The 23,751-nt window shown below is 37.0% G+C and overlaps 1 long non-coding RNA gene across 1 annotated transcript in view; it reads left to right on the top strand.

The window, feature by feature from the left end:
* The window catches only part of LOC102152020, a 190,942-nt gene that overhangs the window by 63,973 nt on the left and 103,218 nt on the right, over positions 1-23,751 (top strand). Inside the window, exon 3 of the long non-coding RNA XR_005361299.1 lies at positions 20,407-20,590. This is a non-coding gene — a long non-coding RNA (uncharacterized LOC102152020). The remainder of the gene's footprint in view (positions 1-20,406; positions 20,591-23,751) is intronic.

The following is a 23,751-nucleotide window of genomic DNA, read 5'->3' on the forward strand; positions in this document are numbered from 1 at the left end:
TCTCTATATTTTTATAAATTTGCAACCTAATGTGGCACATTGGGATGCAGTTTGCAGATTTAGGATTTACAGAGTTTACACTGATGAGACTAATGTATTACTTCTGGGTAGAGATGATGTTTGCCTGTGGTTCGCCTGAAGCCAGTTTTAGGGAGGAATTGTTCAGGGCTCCTCTCCTTTTGTGCTGACATGCTAAGTGATATATACGGAAATTGTGTGCACTACTTGTGCCCTAGTCTGAAGAACTGCTTGTGGGCAAATTTCATTAGTACTTGATTAGTACTTGTGCTAATTAAGCCAGGCACAATTTTGCCTCCAGTCCTAGTATGATGAGTTAAAGCTGGACTGAAAACGTGGCCCTAAATGCATATGTTGGAAGCCCATAAAGCCCATATAATCCCACAGAGAATTCTCACTCCACTCCCCCATTAAGGGTCTGAAAAAGTGGAACAGAGCACTCGGTTTCCAGTGCAATTTGAGTTCACCCAGATATGTGATATGCTAATGTTTAGATTAAGCAGATGGCAAGGAAGGCAGTTGTTAGTTGAGGATTGTTTTCCCCTTTCTGCATATTATTTTCAAACAAACAGCTTAAGAGGTAAGTTACTCTACCTCCTTCCTTCTCTTCTCCTTGAATTAAAAAAAAAAAAAGTTAGAAATCCCTGGTTATATTATTATCATCCTACATGCCTAAGTGCACTCATCTTATTTGAGATATGGTGTAAGAGTGATGCCCACCCTTTGGTGAGTTTTCTGCCTTTTTTATTTTTTTAAATCACTTTGTTCAAAGAAAAGGGAAATAGGGCTTGGCTGAGGCGAGGAAGGGAGAGGAGGTGAATTTGGAAACAAAAGCTGCTTGGAACAGAAGAACAGATGTTGTGCCTCCATGTCCTAGTCTAATTTCTCCTTGGGGCTAGGCAGTGCTGGCCCCGATTCTCGATTCTCCTGCTTTTCTGTGGTCCTCCTCCTCCTCTTTCTCCAAAAGCTTCCTCCCCATACTACTTCCCTTGCAATTTTGGAGTTCTCCACGTGAGTTTTTTTTACATACATTATGATGTGGCATCTTTAGTCACTTTATTAAAAAAAAAAGCCTCATAACCTTCAGAATTTCCCTGGGCTTGCTCGACCTCTCACAAATGTGAAAAGGTGGAGTTTTAAGTATCAGGCTTATCATTTATAGAATCATAAAATTTTAGAGCCAGGGCCAGAAAGAGATTTTCAAGGCTCTGGAGTGGCAGGAAAAGGTAGTGGTAGGTGCCCTAGAGGCAGAGACAGAAAGAGGCATGGAGGTAAGGAAGTTTTTGGAGGTTTTTATTTTTTTTATTTTTTTATTTTTTTATTATTTGTTTGTTCTTAATGCATTTCCTTTGGGGATTTCTCCAGAGACCACAAAAAAATATTTAACTGCTTTTCAATTATGTTTGATGCTTGGCTGACCTTTCTTTGAACGCAACTCTGCTTTCATAGGCTTCAGGGCCAGTTGGCTCAACTGGGTTAAGAACAAATCTGCAAAACCTACCCTTACTTAGACCCATCTTCTTTCTCCTTCTCTTACCTGGGAAAGTGTCCCTCCTTTCAGCCAAGACCAGCCCCCTTGTGGCTTTCTGGATCTTTCTACCCTTTCTGAGTTCTCAAGAACATTGGTTACCTCTCGCCCTTCCCTGTTTTATCAATTTGTCCTTCTTTGTTAGATTATTACGCTTGGCCTACAAAACTCAGCAGGCATGATGCCTGGACCATACATTTCCCTTCTGGTGTCTTCTTCTTTTTTCCACTCTCCTTTTTAGCAATGCTTCTTGAATGTTGTCTATTTTCTTGATTTTTCTTACCTTCTACTTGTAGCTCCAACACATTCCAATATGGCTTCAGATCCCTTTAATTCACTGAAACTACTCTTGATGAGACATATAGTTTCTTGGTAATGACAGATCTGGATCATATTTTTCTGTTTTCATCTTGTCTTTTTAGCAGCTGCCTACACACTAGAGCAAGGCCCAGTCCCTCTTGAGGAACTTCTCTCTGAGTTTCCATGGTGCCACATTCTCCTGTTTTCTTCTAACCCCTCTGGCTCCTTTATCTCATTTTTCCCTTTGGACAGAAACTAATGTCTATTTTATTCAGTGAACAAATTACATATAAGGTGTAATACTGAGTCTGGTATATAGTAGGCTCTCAAAAAATATTGGTTGAATAAGTAAACTAGATAACTTCAGTTTAATGGGCATCATGTTTTCTACTCTAGAGAGGAGCTGTGTAATATGGTAACCACTAGCCATTTGCGGTTATTTAAATTAAAATTTAAATTAAAGTTAAATAAAGTTAAAAATTCCATTCTTCAGTCATGCTGTCCAGATTTCAAGTGCTCACTGGCCACCTGTGATTAGTGGCTACCATCGTGGACAGTGCAAAATTTTAGAACATTTTCATCATTGCTGAAAGTTCTATTGGCTCATAAAAAAAAGTACCACTTTTTCTTATGGTCAGCCTCATAGGGTTGTTGTAGCGTTTGAGGAGATTGATATACATAAAGTATATATGTTTATTATTGTTCCCGACACAAAGGGAGAACTCAGTGACAGCTGTTCTTCTTGTTGTTATGTATATCTTCAGGATGAAGATGCATATTCACAATCTGTTTTTCTATTCCATCAGTGCTTTTGAGCCCTGGTGTCTTTCTCTTTTTTTAAAACATACCAACAGTGAGTAACGAGCCACTCATACTAGGCAAATATGTCAGGAGAATGGCTTTAGAAATGAGAGAATCTTGAAGAGTAGGATTAACCTGGCAAAATTTGGTACAGAATGAGTGTAATCTTCTAAGATGATGCATTTTCAGGTTGGATCTCTGTATTTATGATGGCCACAGCTAGGAAAGGTTGGCTGGATAGCTTTCACTGGGAGTCTACATGCTCCTCCATGAATTATAGGGTCAGGTATTTGTTCTCTTTGGGCTGACAACACAAGGAAATGTATTGTTTTTCCCCAACTGGAAGAGTGCCTAATAGAACAACAGACATCATAGATTTGCCAGTGCTTTTCTAGCAGATCTTACAAGTTTCTTTATAAAGATACTGTCCAGGGCAGCCCGGGTGGCTCAGCGGTTTAGTGCCGCCTTCAGCCCAGGTTGTGATCCTGGAGACCCAGGATCGAGTCCCACTTCAGGCTCCCTGCATGGAGCCTGCTTCTCCTTCTGCCTGTGTCTCTGCCTCTCTCTCTCACTCTGTATTTCTCATGAATAAATAAATAAAATCTTTAAAAAAAAAAAAGATACTGTCCAATCATTTCCCTGTAATATGTCGATAACTATCCACAATTTTCAGTTTCATTGCAGGAATGCTGGAGAGTTAACTAACCTATTTTTGCAGGGACTGACAGTCTCTGAAGAAGCACTTCTGCAAGTACTTGTCACTTGTAGTTTGACATTTCTAACTCACTGTGCCCCATAAGCATGGAGTCAGAAATTCCTTTAGGGAGGATTTACATTTCACAAATTTTAGAATAGGTCTGATTATATTTGTAGTCTCAGATTCAGATTTCCTTCTTTATTAGAGACTTACTCCGTCCTGGTCAGCAGTAGTTTCTATGAAGGGAATTGGTTTGCGAAGTTTAAACATAGAAAGTGGCTCTGACACACCTGTTTAGGGATTTACTCATTTCACAAGTGCAGTAATTTGAGCAAATCACATGTGAAACATTAAAAAAAAAATCCATTAGTAGCAAGAGCCCCTGACTGCCTCTATTGCTGCCCTCCATAGCATCAGACTCAGCTGCTATTAGATTCCTCTAATGAGCTGCTTCATCTTCAAAAGTTCTTATGGTCAGCTTTTTATAAATTAAAGTGTTTTAATTCAATTTGTTATCTACTGGAAACAGAAGATTGACTTATTTTTGCATTGTTTTTTGTTTTGTTCAAATATGACTACAAATGACTAATTTCCACATTTCCACCATTTCCATTATCTTCCTGGTCTATGAACCTGCTTAGTTCACTGGGTTAAGATTTGAAACCAATGGATATTCCAGCCTATGGCCCTGTGAAGCCCTCCAACCTACCTGATGCCACTGTCACAAAGGGGAACAACTAAACATCTGCAGATCATGGCAAAACCTTGTCTGAAACACAGCTCAGGGCTTGCCCTTCTCAAGATGGGTTACTACACTATCTTCTTTTATCAATAGCAGCATACTCTCTAGGCTTTAACTGCACAAAATTGAGGTTACAAATGAAATTACAGCCTTAATTTTTTACTGAGCACCACAAAAGATGGTTTTCTAAGTGAAAAAAGATTAGTAAACCTTTGTCTCTTTCCTGTCTCTCCTGATAATTCCATCAATACTCACCTTTTAAAAAAATAAAAGGTAATTTTATGATTTGACGTGTATGGAATGCCCTGTGTATAGACCTAAGACATTAAAAAGATAAAATGTTTCCTTCTCTATTGCTGATATAACCAATCAAAGAAAAGGAAGACTGACCAACAGCAGCCAGCTTCCTATGGGGAATAGTTTAAAGACTCCCATAATGGGATTGTTAGTTCCAGGAACAAAGAGTTAGTTCATTTAAATGATTATTACTTTGTCATCTCATTTGCCTTTTTTTTTTTTTTTTTTTTTGCTTCCACAGTTTTTTTTTTTCTTTTTCTTTGAGCCACTGTTTCCGTCCTTACTATTTACAATTTCTTTCAAGTGAGATCAAATGGGATTGCACTTCCTGTTTCGTGGGGGTTGGCTCCGCCATTGAAAATTATGAGTGCCAAGCAGAGAGAATCGGGTAACTAAAGGGAGATTTCTCCCTTTAGAAGGAAAAGCTGCATTTTAGTTGAAAAAGAAAGACAATGCAGCTGTTTTGAGTAGCTTACATCTTTAGAAATGCTAATGAATGTGATTGAATTTCACTGAAAGTGGGGCTGAACAGTTCAAGTCAAAAAGAAAAAGGAGTTTTGAGGAACTAGTTTCATTTAGAGACAAAGATCTTATTTACAGTAACTTTATCCTAAGATCTCCATTTGCAGTGCTCCTAATTTAAAAATACAGAGCCAAAGCAAAAATGTCCACCTAAGCTTTTGGCTCTTATCAGTTTTCTCTAAATGTCTTCTTTGGGAAAAGCATTGTTCTCTACTAATAATAAGTTCAGGAAATTTGGTGTCAGATTTTACTAGTCCTTCCTCATTTAATTGAATACGGTATGTGAAATGAAGAAACAATGCAGGCAGGCAAAGGAGACACTTGCCTTGGTGAAGAGCTGGTGGTAATGCTGAAGGGAACCTTGGGAGCAGGGGAGTTGTGTAATTGCCTAGGATTACAGTTGTTATTCTTCATTATACATGGATTTTTAAGGATAACAATTGATCTCTCAATCTAGGCAACAAGCTCTCCATTTTGTAGGGATTTGGAGGGAAGTCTTAGATATTGTTAAATAACAATAATTCAACTGAGTAAATTTGAAGATCTAATTGGCTTTATTCAAAGATTCATGAATTGGTCAGCATCCCACCTAGTAAGTGTAGAGGAGTTCCACCAAACTGTAGAAAAGGAAAGGTTTTTAGAAACAAAGGGATTGGAGAAAGGAAAGATTAACAAAGAGTGCATTGTTTCTAGCAAGGTCTCTTCCTAAAGGGAATAGAGGCATCTACTGGCAGATTATTTCACGAGTGCTGACCAGGTAATTTTATGTCAACTTGTTAAAGGTTGCCTTCCTTGGAGGTAGAAAATGCAGTTGAGTTGTGTATTCAGTCTTGGTTTTTGGTTCTGGGGTTTAGCACAAGAACTCCATTTTGGGCCTGCTGTCTCCTTTTTAGCAGTATCTGTAGATGGTAAACTTAGTTTGTTTTGTATTGTTAGCCTTCCTACAGAGATTATGCTCATGGCTGGGTGGTAATGAAGTGTCTAAAATCAAAGATGGCAGGAAAGATAGAAAGTAGGGGACTAAAGAAACCTCTGATCTTAACATAACTCAGGCCCTTCTTCCTGACTTCTGGCTTAGGTTTCTCTTTAGTCGTATTTTCTTTGTCTTTTTCTCTATCTCTTCTTTACCTGAATTAGTTCAGAGTGAGTAAAATAAAATATTGAAATAAAGAATTTGGAGCAGGGAGGCACCTGTGTGGCTTAGTGGTTAAGCATCTGCCTTTGGCTCAAGTTGTGATCCCAGGGTTCTGGGATTGAGTTCCACATTGGGCTCCCTACAGGGAGCCTGCTTCTCCCTCTGCCTCTGTCTACAGGGAGCCTGCTTCTCCCTCTGCCTCTGTCTCTGCCTCTCTCTGTGTCTCTCATGAATAAATAAATAAAATCTTTTTTTAAAAAAGAAAAAATTTCGAGGGATTATTCACATCTGTCTGCCCCCATCATGGATGGGGGTTTTTGCCTGTCTTTGGTGTTTTGACACTGATGGAACCTTGATACTTAGAACAGTGCCTGGCCCTCAATAAATATTTGTGAAGGAAGGCAAGAGAAATCTTGCTGGTAACTTGCTATTTCATTTTTATGCTACCATTAGTCTAGTTGGAGTTACTATACCTAGGGACACCTGGTTTTGCTTAGACATGATAAGAACTCAGTAAATGCTAAAAGAAAGAAGGAAGAATGGTTAGAGTTAGCTTCAAGCAGGTTGACACCAATCTACTTGTTTAGGTGATAACCTCAAAAAAATAACTGAAATATTGTGCATGAACATGCTTTTACATCCTCAACATTAAGTACGTAAAATACTCCCTGCATTTTGGACAACTGCATTGCTTAAAAATAAATACAGCTTTGCTTTACCTGCTTTGAATGGTAGGGCTGCAAGTGTCTTTTAGACTATATAAGCATTTGGTAGCACTCTGGTGTTATGTATAGTTGTGTTAAAAGATGAGAATATTGATGAAGATCCTTAGAAGAATTCCTTAGTGTACATAGAAATATTTAAATGGAAATCTTTGTCTATATTATACTGATATTTAATCTGAGTAAATTTGCATTTAGATCTATATGCAGTGAGGTTTGGGAATGTAGTTTTCTTGCCTATGAGAAGTAGTTTACATTGGACCAAAGAAACTTATATTTCTTTGTCCCTTCATTCATTCTCTGAACAAACACATGAGAGGCTACACAGTATAAAACACATCATGATAGACCAAAGGAGAAAAGGAATGCATCTAGAATGATTTTCACTATCTTTCAAAGTGCACTGTTTTACAACTCCATCTTAAAATTCCTGAAATCTTTTAGACTCTATGCTATGATCAGGCCTGGTTATTTTCATCAACAACTCTGATGGTGGAATTGAGAACATGTGCTCTAAAGATCATTGAGGCCTAGGTGAGTGAACTTGGAGTTGGAATGCTATGTATTAGAAGAGTTTTGGAGATCAAATTTAGAGTTCTATATGCTCTTGACAAAATGGAGATACGAGAGAGGTAAAGAGGGTACAAGTCAGTGAAAAGAGTAGGCACCTGGGAAACAAATAGACATAGTCACTGGTGAATCTGGCTGCAAAGGTCTGCTAGGCAGAGGGCACAATCAACTAGAAGCAGATGGGCAATTCAGCAAGCATGCCAATGGGGGGAGGATAAGAATAGAGGAATTTCAGAATAACCTTCTTTAACAGAGAGGGGCAGGGCAGGGAATCTTTGAAGAGAAATTCATTGGTTAGGATCCAGAATGGGTCTTCTCTTTACAAGGGCAAACTTAGAAAGATGAATTGTAAAGAATCTAAAGTGGGATTGTCATTCAGTGCAGGAGAACAAACTATAAAGCTCCCACTACATTGCAAGAATTTTATTGGTGTGTTAAAATTTTTTTCCATAGCTGGTTACAGTAAATTTATTCATATTTACTTTTTTACCAGATTGATTAAATAGGGAAGTGAAGAGAGGATGGGAAACAGTAGGAATGTTATAGGCAGAGAATTTTGGAGAAAGAAATCCCTAATTCCTGAAATAAATGTTATTTAGCCAGAAGAAGAAGTATGTTGAAGTTAGGCATGAAAAATAGCCAACTTCTCTTTGTCTCTGATGATAATAGGGGCTATTGTACCATGTGAAGGTAAAATTTAGCAGTTAAAAATGTTGGATCAAGGATCCCTGAAGAGATTATGGCATCCCATCTCTAGTTGCCTTTAAGAACACAATTCTTGCCTCAGGTATGGTTTTACCCCTGGACACGGAAGCGCACACCTCCTGTCTTGTAGGCTTTCTTTACAACTCTGTGATTTCTGTGAATTGAACTTGTTGGGAAACCACATCAGAAACCAGAGATAGCTGAGCTTGAGTAACAACATGGGTGAAAGGCAAGGTGGAGAGCCCGAACACTATAATCTGACAGCAGGGTCTAAGGGTCTGCCTAAAGGTCCTACTGTGATGCTAGTCACCCCACAAGGCACATTCACCTGCGTGAAGGTCTCATGTGACAACCGCTCATTGACCAGAAGGCGAACAAGAATATGTTTACAAAACTACATCTACATGGGATCTTTATGTCCAGGACAGTCAAGGGAAATTCACCAGCATTTGCTTTTATCATTAGATATGAGCAGGTCCTGCTCATCCTCTTTAAGCCAAACCTGACAGTTCTCCCTGGTTTTGTTGTCTTCAGCTGCTTTTGGAAAGCTACTTTGGTGTTTGGAACTGTTGCCAACCTTTTTCAGTATAAATTAAAAGTCACAAGGCTTTGCCACTTCTCTGCATGTGTTAAAGAGTTGCAAAAAGCCATTCTGAGTTCACTTTCCTTAAAGAGTCCTTTTTATTATTCACATCGAAGCTGTCAATTCAAAAAGGCTTGTTATAAATGGATTAATTTATGGCAAGATTGTTGATTGACAGGAAAAAGTTTGTTATGTATGGATTTGACATCACAACCATGCATAGCCAATTTTCCCACTAACAGCTTCTTTATGGAAGAATTCTTCCAGCCACATTGCATAAACAGCTGTTGGAAACACCTTTGCATCGATCATTTGTAATAGTTTATTAAAGTGGTACCTGGCAACATGTCTATATAGTTAAAGGCTTGCTCATTACCGAACCCCATTTTTCAGGAGTTTATTACTCAAGCTTTTCAAATCGTATCAAACTCAAACCTCACATGTGAGCACTCAGTACTCTAGGCATTGTTTCTTTTGTTAGTGAAGGTTCTAAAGCAGTGGCCTCACTTCTTATGGAATGGCATGGACTGTGATTGATTGTGCTTTAGATTTTTGAAAAAAGTTTGTCTTTTTATGATCTTTTTTTCTGAAAGAGAGTTTTTGAATGCTTTCATTTTTTCTTCTCTAGAAATAAATATTTATTAAAAAAAAGAAATGTCCTAAGAGATGACCCTTATTACCATAAGGATGTCCTTATGATTTTTTAGTTTATGCTTTGATGCACTTGTGCCATATTTGGAAGCTTATGTCGATCATTTAAGATGCTTGCTATTTTCCCTCCTCTGTTCTTTGCTATTCTCCTTTCCTTGCAAAACAAAATCCTCCTTAACTGGCTTTCGCCTTTGTCTTTGAATTGAAGGACAGCTCTCCTTCCTTAAAGGTTGTACTGAATAGCAGGTAAGAAGAGGGGCTTATTCTTGAGACTCCAGCTTGGAATGCCAGCTCTTTTACATGCCCTGTGAGTACAGGCAAATTATTTTTTCCTATGCAATCCCTGTTTCTGTTTCCTCATCTAAAAAATAGGGACAGTTATAGTACCAATTTTTTAAGTTTGTGTTCAGATCTAAATAAGCTAATATGTGTAAAGAGCTTATTAACATGTTTGGCACATAGGGAGAGATTAATAGCTGGTTACTGCTTACCTACAAATGTAGAACAAGGTAGAGTGAATAGCTGATACTGATTGTCCTGCATCCTTGGAATGCCTTCTAGCCTTCTTCTGGGGTCAGGACACATTTTCTTACAAATATTGATATCCCTTAGCTCCTCCATAGGATATTGGCAGTTCTTTTTGGCAGCTTCAGTGGCAATGATGCTTCCTGCACCAAACCTGGTATACACTGGAGCTTCCTCACAGGGGGTAGAGGAGGAAGGTGCATAATGAACTGCAATACTCCATTAGCCTGGATAAGCCCCAGAGCATATGAAGAGCTAAAGGAGCCAGCTGGCTCCCCAGTAAGCCCTGGTTCTGCCAAGACCCACTGATTGCTGACGAGGAAGCAAAGAGGAAGCCCTGGTGCTGGGAGGAATGAGAAGGGCATTTCCCTCCAAGATTAGAAAGTTATTGGCTTAAGCAAATTGTGTGGATTGAATGAGCTAATGAATGCTTTGAAATCCATTGAGAAAGATTTTATTAAAATCCATTGTATTAGTTTGTCATTTTTAATCTTTTGGGTATGGGCTTTTGAATAGGGTGGAAGCAAACTTTCTTGGTGAGGATTTTACAGACTTCCTGAACTGACTTCCAGATCATACTCATACAGTGCATGCAAAGTACTGTGCTAGGCTTCCTCCAAAATGATCAGACTTCCACAGCTGGATCCTTAAAAAAAAAAAAAAAAAGCTGATACCACAAATGTTGCTGGTGGAAAAAAATCATGTAGAGTTTCTCTTCTTCCTTTTTTTTTTTTTTAAGTTTATTAAGAATGAAAAGACCTCTGCAGCTTGGCTTTACTTGTTATTTTCCCAGATATTTAAAAGAAGATATTCATAGGCAAAAAAAAGTAATTTTTTCCAGCCAAAATGCTGCATTTTTCCTTCGGTCCTCACAAAAGTGTTGCTATGTGTGTCAGTTATAAAGAATACATCACCCTTCTTTCCTTGGATAATGCTCCTTTTGCTACTGATGAAAATAAAAATACCCCTACTAGTCATACAAATTCTCATGGGAATATTATCTTGTTCCTGAAAAATATTACAAGGTAGAAATTGAAAATGTCGTGACATATTTTCAAAATTATCAAAAATGCTCAGATGAAAAGGTAGGCAGTTTTTGGAGTCACCATATGTAGGGTTGCTATGTCCAAAATCATGACTTTGAATACTCGTTTTAGTACATGCACCTGAGGATTTTCCCCCTTATTTTATTTTCATGAGAATCAAACCTCAAACAAATAGAACTAACCAAACAAGATAGTTCTCATCCATTGCTTCAGTATAGGCATTAAAAACAGCTGAGGGATCTTATTGAAAAGTACCAGTAATTCATGAGCTCTGCTATCTTGATACTATTTGGTGATCTGCTCACCTGTGATGTCACAGTGACAGAAAGGCAGGGAAATCAGTGTGCTTTGACTTTATTCCAAAAAGTACTCAGGAAATGCTAAATTTTTTGAGATTTTTAAATTTTTGAGGTAGAGAAGATTGGCATTTTTCAAAGACAGAAGTGTACCTCCATGATTCTAGCGATACCACCATCTTTTGAATCCCACTTGGACAGGTTAGGAGGAAAATCATGGCTAATCAGAATATTCATCAATTTCCTCCCCTTTACCTTGATGGATGGTCCAGTGTTTAAGAAATGGCTCATGGAATCCCCCAGTAGGAAGTCACCTCGAAGTCTTCTGCTGAATGAAATCATTGCATTTGTGATTGTGGGGCACATTCCATTTTCATGACGATTTGAGGATATCCCAAAAGGCAGCGCAGGGAGATATTTGGACCAGGAATGATTGACAGTGTCTGTAAGTACTTATTATGTCAAGGCTTCAGCTCGTCGATTGATGGGAAATGATGTATAATAAATTAGAATGATCACACATCATTTCCCATCGATTGAAATGCCAAATCCTTGACGGAGTAATGAGTTATGGCCAATACCACTCACTGTCTTAGGGGGAGATTGATTGCACATCCTTTCATCGATGTGATCAAACAACTAAGAAATCCTAAGTACACATCTAGCTCCCCAATTTTACCATCGTTCCAGTGCAGAGCATGAAGTTAGTGTTGCCTCAGTGAGCATTGTACAATGCCATGTGGGCATTGGAGCAGGGGTATTCTTCATCATCTGATGCAGTGAGAGCCTCACTCCCTGCAGAAATATAGATGCATCCTAAGTGCAGAGAGACCCAATGAAGTACCATTAGCCACCCTTGCTACAACAAAACAAAATAGGAAGGCTCCCAGGTCTCTCCATGAAAGCAAAAAGGAGGAAGTTGACAGTAAGCTCAATGGAATGAATATTTAGTATATTCATGTACCAGTGGGTGGGTGTTTTATCCTTTTTCTCTTATGTTACTTATTCTCAGTATAATATGCTTCCTAAATCATTCCAGTGGGTGAGACCAATTCATGGTCCTCCCCAGTAAAAAAAAATAGTTCCTTCTCATCTCATAATTAAATTCCAAAAGTCACCAGCTGTGAAAAATTTTTATTTATTTAGATAGCCAACCTGTTTTTTCCAGTAGAGGCAGAAGAACTGGCACAATGCATGATATTCTATTCTTTGCTCTTCAGTCAACATTCAGTGATTATTTCTAAGGCATTTTTTGGCTTGTAATGCCTTCCTAGGCATTTTAGAACTAAAATAAATAAAGGCTCTTCTAAAACTTCATTAATTCAATAAATGTTTCTTGAGCAGCACTTTCTTGAGCAGCCACTATGTGCAAGACATTGTAATAACCTTAAAAACATGTTATTGGGAATCCATCCAACATGAAACTTTTGTCTCAGTTAAGAAGCTATAAAAAAACTTCCATGCTTAGAAAATACAAACTGTTTCTATGTAACCTTTCTATGTAACCTTAAGCATTAGGTTTCTTTATAGTTTGGAGGCTACAGGACCAAAAGTCTTAAAAGGGTGAAAAATATTGCCCTGTGTTGAGAGAGACACTTTGTAGTCAAATTTTGGTTATTTAGCTTTGTTTTTGAAGTCTACAAATGTTGCTTCTTGGTCTATCAAAAACAAACAAAGCAACTCCTAGGGTAAAAGAAATAGGATGTGTGTGTATAAACAAGTGAGTAAATAATAAGTGAATAAATAAACTGTGTAAAAAATATCATCTGTCTTAACTGCTATATATTCAAAGTATGCTTAAGCTTTCTAGAAGTTAGGCATTTAATGAATATTCTTTTTTTTTTTTAGTGAATATTCTTGAATAAGTGAGTAAATAAATGAATGAGGTATTTGATATTATAGGTCCTTTTCATATGCAGGTGACTTAATACATGTTTTTAAAAATCCCTACTTATATATTCAGTTTTTCTCCCTTGGTTATTAGGATTATCTCCAATATGGTTACATCACATTTAGCTGTTGAAGGAGGGCAGGAATAGACAAGGAAAGCAAGCAGATTTAAACTGATTCCTGTTCAATGCAGACACCCTTTAGGGTGTTCTACTCATATTGTCTAGTATCCCTGTGAGATAAGTATCATTCTCAGTTTATAGATGTGAGGTCTGGAGAGGTTTAGTAACATTCTCAAATTTACACAAATAGTGAGCAGAAATGCTGAGAGTCCAACCAAATTCAAGTCTTCTACTGAACTATTCTTGGAGAACTAGACTTCCAAATGAGTTTCAGGTAGGCATCCACCAGAGTGGCATTATAGCTTCATGGTTCTAGTGAGAGACTCAAATAAGTAGGGGAACATGGATAATGCAGAGTCTATCATCTCCTGTCCATGTGTGGATATACAGAAACCACAAATACATCTTAAATGATTCACTGAATGATGAAATAGATGTGATTAATGAATACCCTGTGAAACTTCTTAATCTGTCAGGAAGTTTAAACACCATAAGCACAATACTTGACACTCAGTACCACTTACTCATGTCAGAAAAGAATGATTAACTATTTACTTGATTCATAGTTTATTCTGTAGTTACTATACATGAGTAATATATTCCCTATTCTCAGCAAAAGTCTGTAAACAAGTATTTATAGGATGACAATGTAAGTGCTAGAGGAGCTCAGTGCAAAGTACTATGGGAGAGTAACACATGGACCAAGTGAGATTGTATTTGGGCTGGGACAGGTCTGAGGAGAGTAGGGAAGACCATATAGATTAGCTTTGATTTAACACTGTATGAGAGGAAGTGGAGAGGGTCTCTCTGAGAGGCATGGAGGGAAGGATTCCAGGCAGAGGGAATAGAATGTGCAAAAGCGGGGATCCCTGGATGGCTTGGCGGTTTGGTGCCTGCCTTCGGCCCGGGGCATGGTCCTGGAGTCCCGGGATCGAGTCCGGCGTCGGGCTCCCTGCATGGAGCCTGCTCCTCCCTCTGCCTGTGTCTCTGCCTCTCTCTCTCTCATGGATAAATAAATGATATCTTAAAAAAAATATTCAAAGGCACCACAGCATATTTAGCAAACTAACTGGCATACTTAGGACACTGAAAAGTATATGCTAAAATTTATGCCAGTATTTATGATTTCTTTTCTGGAAAAAACAGAATTAGGTTGAGTCTATTGGGCTACAATAAGCAGACTTTAATATGACGCTATAATATTCATACTTACTAGAATTATTGCACATCCCCATACAACTCATTGGGTCACAGCTATTAATTGGCATAAGGAGAAACAGCTGAGATGATAGGATCATCTGGACCATAGTCATTAATTTACTGGTAATTTTTAAAAAGGATTTCTTTAATAATATTTGTATTAGGTTGTAAAGAGCACTAATATTTAAGAATGGAGTCATTGGGAATGAAGAAGAAAAAGGCCAATTTCATTGGCTCCACTTATTCAAATAAGTGGAATGTATCAAAACACTGTTTCATGGACCACCTGGGTGGCACAGTTGGTTAAGCATCTGCCTCTTGGTTTCTGCACAGGTCATGATCTCAGGGCAGTAAGATTGAGCCCCACATTGGACTCCACACTGAGTGTGGAGTCTGTTTGGGATTCTTTCTTGCTCTCCCTTTGCCTCTCCCTGATGCACTTGCTTGTATGTGCACTCTCTCTTTCACTTTCTTTCTCTCTCAAATAAATAAAGAAATCTTAAAAAAAAAAAAAACAAACCCATTATCTCATTAGATAAGCACAATTTAAGGTAGTAGGAAATCACTCAGATAAAGATGATCTGTACCAAAGCAGGCTGACACCATTCCTGTGATATTTGGGTTCTCAATAAAGCATCAAGGTCAACAGTGAACCATTATGAATTTACTAGCAGGCAAGTCACTGATTCCATCCTCAGGAAATCTGACCCTGGCAGATTTGAAACACAATTTATATTTAATTGATTATATAAGCAATCTCTAAGCAGAGTTGAGTTCTAAATGTTCTAAACTTATTTGTATTTAAAACACATTTTCCTATAGAAAAATGCCATGTGTGATGGTTGAGTTTAGAGGCTGTCTGTAAAGTCTTCCCGTGCACATATCCAGAAACCAGAAGCATAACAGTGATGGCAAATCTTATTTCAACAACACTTCTTACACCTAACATTATTCCCATAAGAATATGCATCTGAGATCTGCTTCTGAATACTAGGAGCCACTTTCTTCAACAGTGATATCTCTCCTGGCAAGGGTGTCTTCTTATTGTGTACCCATAGTTTATAAACTCTTTTCCCTTCTAAAAATAGAAGCTCATGAGATCATCCTCTTGCTATACATTTTATATTAAGGAAAAAAAAGATAATAACCTTTTTGGGTAGTAGGAGCTGGTTCTTCCTTCACAGTTTATGTAAATGGGTTGTTTGTAATCTAGAGAAAGACTGTGCTGTTATGATATTAATACACAGGATCACAGTGATGTGTGTTCTACTACCTGTATCCTTGGATTAGTCTGCTCTGTGTATTCGCTCAATACGTGCTTTAAGGCAGAAATGATAATATAACTGACAGTTGTATAGTGATTGGCAATATACAAAGTACATTCACATGTTTTCATTTAATGCCAACAATAGCTCCATGAATTAGGTGTTGTTATCCCATAATGGTAACTGAAACACAGTGATGTGAAGTAACATACCCAAAGACCCACCACTTTTGGATGGCAGAGCTGTGAGTCAGGCAGATATTTTGATCTTCAAGTCCATTGCTCCGTCTAGGATATCAGACTGGCATGGCAAAATTTATGTTGTCAAAAGACTAAAGCTTGAACACTCAAATCAAGTTAAGGAATTTGTACCAGTCTTTCTGTTAGAAAATGGAGAATCCTCCTCAGCATTAACTTGGAGTTTCTTTGAAGTTCACCAATATTGAAACAATTGGATTTTCTGCCAAGAAACATTAAGGCTGATTTGACAAGAATGACGAGGCACTTTAAGAGTTGATTGACTGTTAGTACAAGGCTTTTAGAGCTTTCTAAAATTGCATCCACTATAAGTGAAAGAAATGGAAGTATCTACTCAGAGCTTCAAAGGAAAGCCTGTGTCATGAAGAACGAATGGTAGGATGGTCAAATATGAATACATCTATCCAACATTTCTTGGGCAAGTTCATTAGGTTCTTCCATGATTTCCTATGGTCCTCACACTCATTGAGAGCTAAACTGATCAATATGAAAAAAGTCATTTTGTGTTTATTGAAGGATTTGCAGAAGACCCATTTATCTAAGACTTTTACTGAATGCATTTGCATATGTGTTTGGAAGCTATCTTGGAACTTCCTATCTAAGGCAAATTTACTCTTCTGTCACCATATTAATAGGGTGTGGCAACACCAGAAACCAACTGAAAACAGAACTTTTGAATTTGACAGCATCTGTGCTGAAATTGTTAAGGTGAATGGTAGAAACTTCCATCATGAATCTATAGTTTTTGAGGATGCATGGTGACAAGAACGATTTCAAAATTGTTGCAGTTTTAAAGAAAAAAGATAAGGCAGATTTTTCTGTTTTTTTTCCAAAGAACACATCAAACTATAATGTGGATTAGTGTAACACATTTTTCACTGTTCTCCTGTTAAAGAAAGAAAAACAAACGTATTAAGAAATGTTATCTTTTATATATAGCTTTCTTTAATTTTATAAAATTCTGACTTTTTAAAGAACTTTGTGGACTTTTTAAAGAACTTTGTGGACTTTTCTTAATCTTTGCATTTGATTAATGATCATTGATGTTTGAATCTTCTCTACCCTTTTTAGCAATGAAATCCCAAGAAGAATATGTTGTCTTCTAACTCTCACATTATGGCAATAAGATGAGGCCATTGACAAGCTTAGAGTTGGAAAAAATAACCAAGTTCAGAGTTAAGGAAAATAACCAAGTAAATGCTCAACTATTTAAATAGACCAACCTATAGATAAGCCCACTTTTATTTTCAAGTTGTATCACATTTATGATGCTAAGACATTTGGTGATGTGAAAATAGATTTTTTTTTTAAGCTGCCCTTACTGAGATAAGAGAAAATGCAATTGGTGCTTCAGGTGTAGACAGCTAATTTTATATGAATAATTCCACATTAATTAAGCAGTTGTGACAGTTGAAATCAGTGGTGATATTTGAGATTTCTCTAAATATTTTCCATCTTCAAGAAGATGAACCTCACTACCCATCACCTGAGTGAGTCTAGCATCCAACTATCAATGTTCAAACTTAAATAACCTAAAAGTAATTGTTTGAAGTTCTGATCTAACACTCATTTGAATTTCTCTCCTGTGATAGTGTGCAACTAGAGGGAAGAGCAGGCTTTCCCAAAGCTGTGCTATTGACATTTGGAGCCACATAATTCTTTGTTGTGGGGGCTGTCTTAGGCATTATAAGATGTTTAGCAGCATCGCTAGCTTCTACCCACTAGATGCCAGTAGCTCCTTTCCCCAAGTTGTGACAATATCAAAAATTTCTCCCAACATTGCTAAATGTTTTCTGGGTGGATGGAAGAGTAGCTGGGAGGAAGGGTTGGGCACAAAATTACACCTGGTTGAGAACCATTGGGCTGGAAGCATAGATTTCTAGGGTTCCACTCCTTTTTAGCTTAGAAGATATTAAATTTGAAAGTGAGTGAGCTTAATGACATGTCCTAAATCACACCATTTATAAGAAGTAGAGGTAGAACCCAAACCCAGATCGCATTATTCCTAGTGATCCTCCCTTTGCAGCATATTATCATTGAATATTGCTTATGAAAAGAATATTCCTCTGACCCACAGACACTAAAGTCACTACACAAGAACATCCTGAGACCATTGAGATGATGGCCATCTGACTTGAGTCAGAAGGAACATAATTTTTATATGAATGAAATGACAATACTCAAAAAGCTCTTTTCACTATTGTGATTCAATCTTGTAGATACCAAGGTGATGGTGATGATACCAAATAACATCAAACTACTCAGGGAGTATGTATGACGTTGTAACTGCAGTGAGATCAATCTGTGTGAGTTTCTTGCCTTCTACCACCTTATTTAAATAGATATTTGTTGTTAGTGTCCTGACACTTTAATATTTTATAACTAAAGATAGATAAAATGTACCTGGCAGGAATAATAACTAAAGACTGAATTAACAACCCAGGACCACTCATTATGCCAGGAAATATGTGCTTACTCTGTGACAGTGGCTGTCATCTTGGATTGGCCCCATTAACCACCTCTGGTCCATCAAGGCAATAATGGAAGCCATTCTCTTCCTCTAACAAGAGATTGCCAAGAAAGTACACTGCTGCGCAACCAGCTGTTTGAGGAACTGAAGAGGATGAAAAGAGGGTGAAAACAGATGGGATATATTTTGCATTTCTACTTAGATATGAATATGTACATATGATATATTAGGGCATCTCTCCCACACATGTCCTTCTCTTTGTGGTACATTATGTTAACCGTTTATCACTTTCATATGTCAACTTTATCCAAAAGTTATATATCCTCTTTGTTTCTTAGATTTACTCCTTTCAATACTCCACTTTTTACTGAGATATTTGGTTAAAACTTGTGAAGACATTTTATAACTTATGCTGCATGGAAGGCACTTTGTGTGGAGGGAACGTTTGCTTGGAACAAAGTTTATAGTGCATTGTTTGCTAAGAATCCTACTAGGCTTCAATATAGGGAAGATTCTACATAGTTGAAAGTGTTTAGGTTGTCCTGGTGCCAGATTTTTAAAATCTCACATGTAAGAATTATATATTCATTTTTATTGAGTTGGAAAATAAAGAAGAAAAATAAAGAAATATATAAATAATAAATAAAGAAGAAAATTATCATTGTACATAGTCTCATCACCTGGAGGTTATATGTTAGTGTTCTTCCTCTGTCACTCTTTATCTCACACACAAGTATATGTCTGTATATGTATGTGTATATGCATACATATGTATATATTTGGGATTATATGGTAAACACTCGTTGCTACTTTTTTTCATATCATTATTTTTTCTTGTTCTTGACTATTTAAAAATATATTCTAATTGTATGGATATACTCTAATTTACTTAACTATTCTTTATTCTCTTGTTATTAAACTTTGTTTCCAATTTTATTTGTGGTATTGTAGTATGACAATAAAATAATATATAATACAATAACAAATTAGTAATACAATTGACTTTGTAGCTTTATTCTTCCTAGTTATTTCCTAGATGTCAAATGCTGGGTCAAAGACCATAAACATTTATAGTGCTCCTAATACATATTGCTAACTTGACCGCCCAATAGATTTGTCCATTTAAATTTTCACTAGAAGTATATAAGATTTTTTATTTTATTTTTTAAGATTTTATTTATTTGAGAGAGAGAGAGAGGGAGAAAGAGTGCTTGAGTGGGATGAAGGACAGAAAGGAAAGCAGAATCCCTGCTGAGGAGGGAGCTGATGCTGGGCTTGATCCTGGCATTCAGAGATCATGACCTGAGCTGAAGGCAGACACTTAATTGACTGAGCCACCAAGGCTGCCCAAGAGAGTTTTAATTTTTAAAAAATGTAATTGCTGAATTGAAGTTAATAGTAAAGAACTTGGGAATTTTTGTATCTGAATTTCTTACCCACTCTTGTCCCTATAGATGTTTTTTTTTTTTAATTTTTATTTATTTATGATAGTTACAGAGAGAGAGAGAGGCAGAGACACAGGCAGAGGGAGAAGCAGGCTCCATGCACCGGGAGCCTGATGTGGGATTCGATCCTGGGTCTCCAGGATCGCGCCCTGGGCCAAAGGCAGGCGCCAAACCGCTGCGCCACCCAGGGATCCCTAGATGTTTTCTTTAAAGTTAACTGCCTTTAATGAGTAGATATGGATCAAAATTTAAAATAATTTTCCATGGGCTACCAAAATGGTTTCCAATTTGCAAATAACAAAATCAGTAAAGCTATGTAAAATATTAAATATGAAAGGACATGAGAAATCGTTTAGTTCAACTTTCTCCTTTATTCAAAATATAGTCATTTGTTAACTATTTATTGTATGTCAGCACTGTAATCGTAACTCTAGTTGGTAACATGTGCAAAGTGCATAATTAACTGTAATACAATTCCATAAATACTAAATAAAATAATGGGCAAAGTGCAATGGAAACATGGAGGTAAGGAAATGTCTAACTTTTCTCTGGAAGATGGAGCCAGAAAAACCTTTGCAGAAGAGATGATTCTTAAAGATTTTTTTTTTTTTTTTTCCAGGAGAGGAAAAAAGGGGTTTCTGAGGCAGAGCAGCATAAAGAGACACAAGGAGACATGAAATTATATGGCTTGCTCACACAACGCTGGTAGTGAAGTATGGCTGAAACCTCAAAGGCTGCAGATGGAGTGTTAATATGTTTTCAATGACGCATTTGCAAGTTTTGACTTATTCTATAGTCAAAGAGTGAGTTATGAGCAGAAGACATGATTCTTTCTGTATTTGTATTCAAATTAAAAGGGAGTGGAAGCAATTACTGTTGTCTAGATGAGATGGTAAGAGATTGAACCATATCAAGTGGTGGAAAACTACATATGAGGAGCCAGGATAAAATGTGTATCCCATTAACCAATTAATCAACAAATATTGAGTGCAAGCTAGCTGTCAGTACTCTTGGTGGTGGAGATTCAGAGACGAACAAGATAGGAAGTTCTCCCCCATGGAGCTTCCATTTCTTTAAAAAATTGGGCTGTGTGTGTGTGTGTGTGTATGCTACATATGTGTATTGATAATTATGAACACTATGGTCAGAGTACCATAAGAGTAGGGGGAAGGAGGTGTTCTTAGTTAGGATGACACAGAAGCTGCTACATGAAAGGGAAGAAACCAGCCATGCAAAGAGCCAGAGTTGCCTTAGTTGCAAAGAGGGTGAAAAGGGAGAAGCCCTGCAGTGAGGAACTTTCTAAGGTAGAACAGATAACTAATTGGAAAGGCTTGTGGTAGAGGAGATAATCATAAAGACTTTAGAGTCAGGCACCCTTGACTACAAATTCAAGTTCTGCTGCTTAACCTACAAAGCTTCAGCTTCTCCTATAAAATGAAAATAATAATGGACACATTACAAAAGTACTATAAAGGTTATGTGAAGTTACATATGTAAATATTTAGCACATTGACTTCAGATAGTAAAAACTCATCAGAAAGTATTTGCCATCATCAACATCATTGTAGTCATCATCAAGATGGAGAGAAATTGGACCCTTTATTTCTGTCTTAGGTGACTGAGAGGTGAGATACATGGCCCAGAATAGGAGCATACTAAGGTATTCAGATGGTGCATCTGCTTTGAGGGACCTTTTGGAAATCTAGTGGATATTTGGGTCAGAGATCAGAAGAGAGGTCAACATAAAAGGTACATTGAGTCACTGCCTTGCCCAATAAGAATAAAAATAAAATACAAAAATCAAGATGAGAAAACTAGGAACTTAGCACTTCTTGATGGTAATCATCTCTTTTAGAAATTTCTAATAGTTTGAAAAATTTTTCTTTTAATGACTTTTAATTTACCTACCTATCTACTGGCTCTGGTCAAAAATTTTGAAAATATGTAGAATAAGAACAATAACTATTCCCAAAAAAAAGCCTTTCAAATATTTGGAAAAGCATATTCTTGACTGCCCAGTCTTTATCTGGGAAAAATGTTGACAGATATTTCAGTCCTTCCTCAGATATTGGGGTTTTTATGTCCTCTTCTCATTCTAATGGACTTTTAGGTGCAATTCAGCTTATTCTTGCCCAGGACTAAATCCAATATTCCAAATGTGATTTGACCACGATGTTTGTTTCAACCTATCATTTTTGTCTGTCAGGTCCTTATAATCTTGATTCTATCATCTAGCATAGAATGCCAGGTGTGTCACATAGCAATTTGATGAGTATGGTTTTTAAATCTTTTTCAAAGTCTTGGACTATTCGTACTGTTGACTAGTAGGTGGACATAAAACCCTTGCCTTCATTGAACAGGGGCAAATTGTTGTGCTTGAAAGTAAGACTTCAAAGAGTTGAGTGAGAGTGAATATAGAGAAGCCAAAAGGAACTTAAAGGGAGGAGACAGGATAAAAACTATTTGATATAGAGGGTGGGAGCTATAAAATCTTGGGATGCTTTGGTGGGAGTTATTTGGGGCTACTTCTCTAACTCCTCCTTGATGATAACGATAATGATGGTGATGGGAATAATAATAATGATGATGATGATAGTTTACTGGGTACTTATATTATGTCACATATACTTGGGGAAGTGCTAAAAGGTCACTAATTCTTAGAAAACGTATGAGGAAGCATTATTTTCTTTTCATCCCTTTTTTCAAATGAAGAAATTGAACTTTAGGATAAATAAATAATGTGCCCAGAGTCACACAAATAGAAAATGAATGAATCTGGGATTTGAATCCAGGCAGTCCAATTACAAAGACACTGTATTATACCAGTCTATGACTAATAATTATTACTTTTAGTCTATGTCACTTTCAATGCCAGTTACTTTTATTTTAAGGATTTTTTTTTCCCACAAAGAAACAAAGATATTATTACTAACTACATAAAAGTGATTAGAAAAGGAAGCTAAATCAAGATAAGGATTGCACACAGCTGGCCAGGCTCACTTCCTAACTCATTCTTTTAATATACCTATCTCACTATGAACATGAGCAAAAATTAAAGAAAACACTTTATGAACCTTCAGAATAAGTCTTGAATGGTCAAAAATTAATACTTAAATACCAAGGAATTAATGTCCCATTTTTGGAGGGAAGGAAGAAATTTAGCTTACAAAGACTCTTACCTCACGGAATTCTTCTTAGACCTCATGTTTATGTATTAATTATTAATGTTCAGATCAGTGATGAGAAATCACCAGTGTCTCTGTTGGCTGTTGAAGAGGGACAGAGAACATAACCAACTAACAAATATTCTGTTTGGTTGTATTACTAGAATCCAATAAACACTTAATATGTACTAGAAGATTTAGTGTTCAAATGGATCTATCGACATATTTAAATGAGTTGACCCATAAAATTTAGAAACGATATTTGTAAAGATATATTGGAGAAACTGAACACTTCTCTTAATGCAGATAATTGTTTTGCTACCTAAATAATTAAATGTATGCATACATACCTTATAAGGTTTATAAATGCTAGTCCTTAGATTAGAGAGACTATCCCAAGATCTTTTCAGATGCATGCCAAATTTAGTTGAACAATAGGAGAAGCAAGTGATGATCCAGTGCTTTTTTTCAAAAACTCTGGTGAACTGAAGAGAATATGACATTGAAAATGCACATCTAAAAGCTTCTAGGTGGAATTTAAATAACTTCATTATTTTACCTTTTTCTTCAAACCACCCCAAATAGTCTGACTATACTGTGGACCAATCACTTGACCAGTTTTCTATGTAATTAAAATCATATGCCTTCAAAACTATTTGTAAGGGGAATGCTTCTGAGACTCCTTCCCAGCTGTATCTTTTTATACTTGTGTAACTTAAAAATGACCCAGGCAGAAGTTTTTCTCTTTTCTTTAAATTGCTTTGCCAAGTTTCAGCTTTGAGCACATTTTTATGACTGAT

Source organism: Canis lupus, chromosome 6 (assembly GCF_011100685.1).
Source record: "Canis lupus familiaris isolate Mischka breed German Shepherd chromosome 6, alternate assembly UU_Cfam_GSD_1.0, whole genome shotgun sequence".
Classification (NCBI taxonomy): domain Eukaryota; kingdom Metazoa; phylum Chordata; class Mammalia; order Carnivora; family Canidae; genus Canis; species Canis lupus.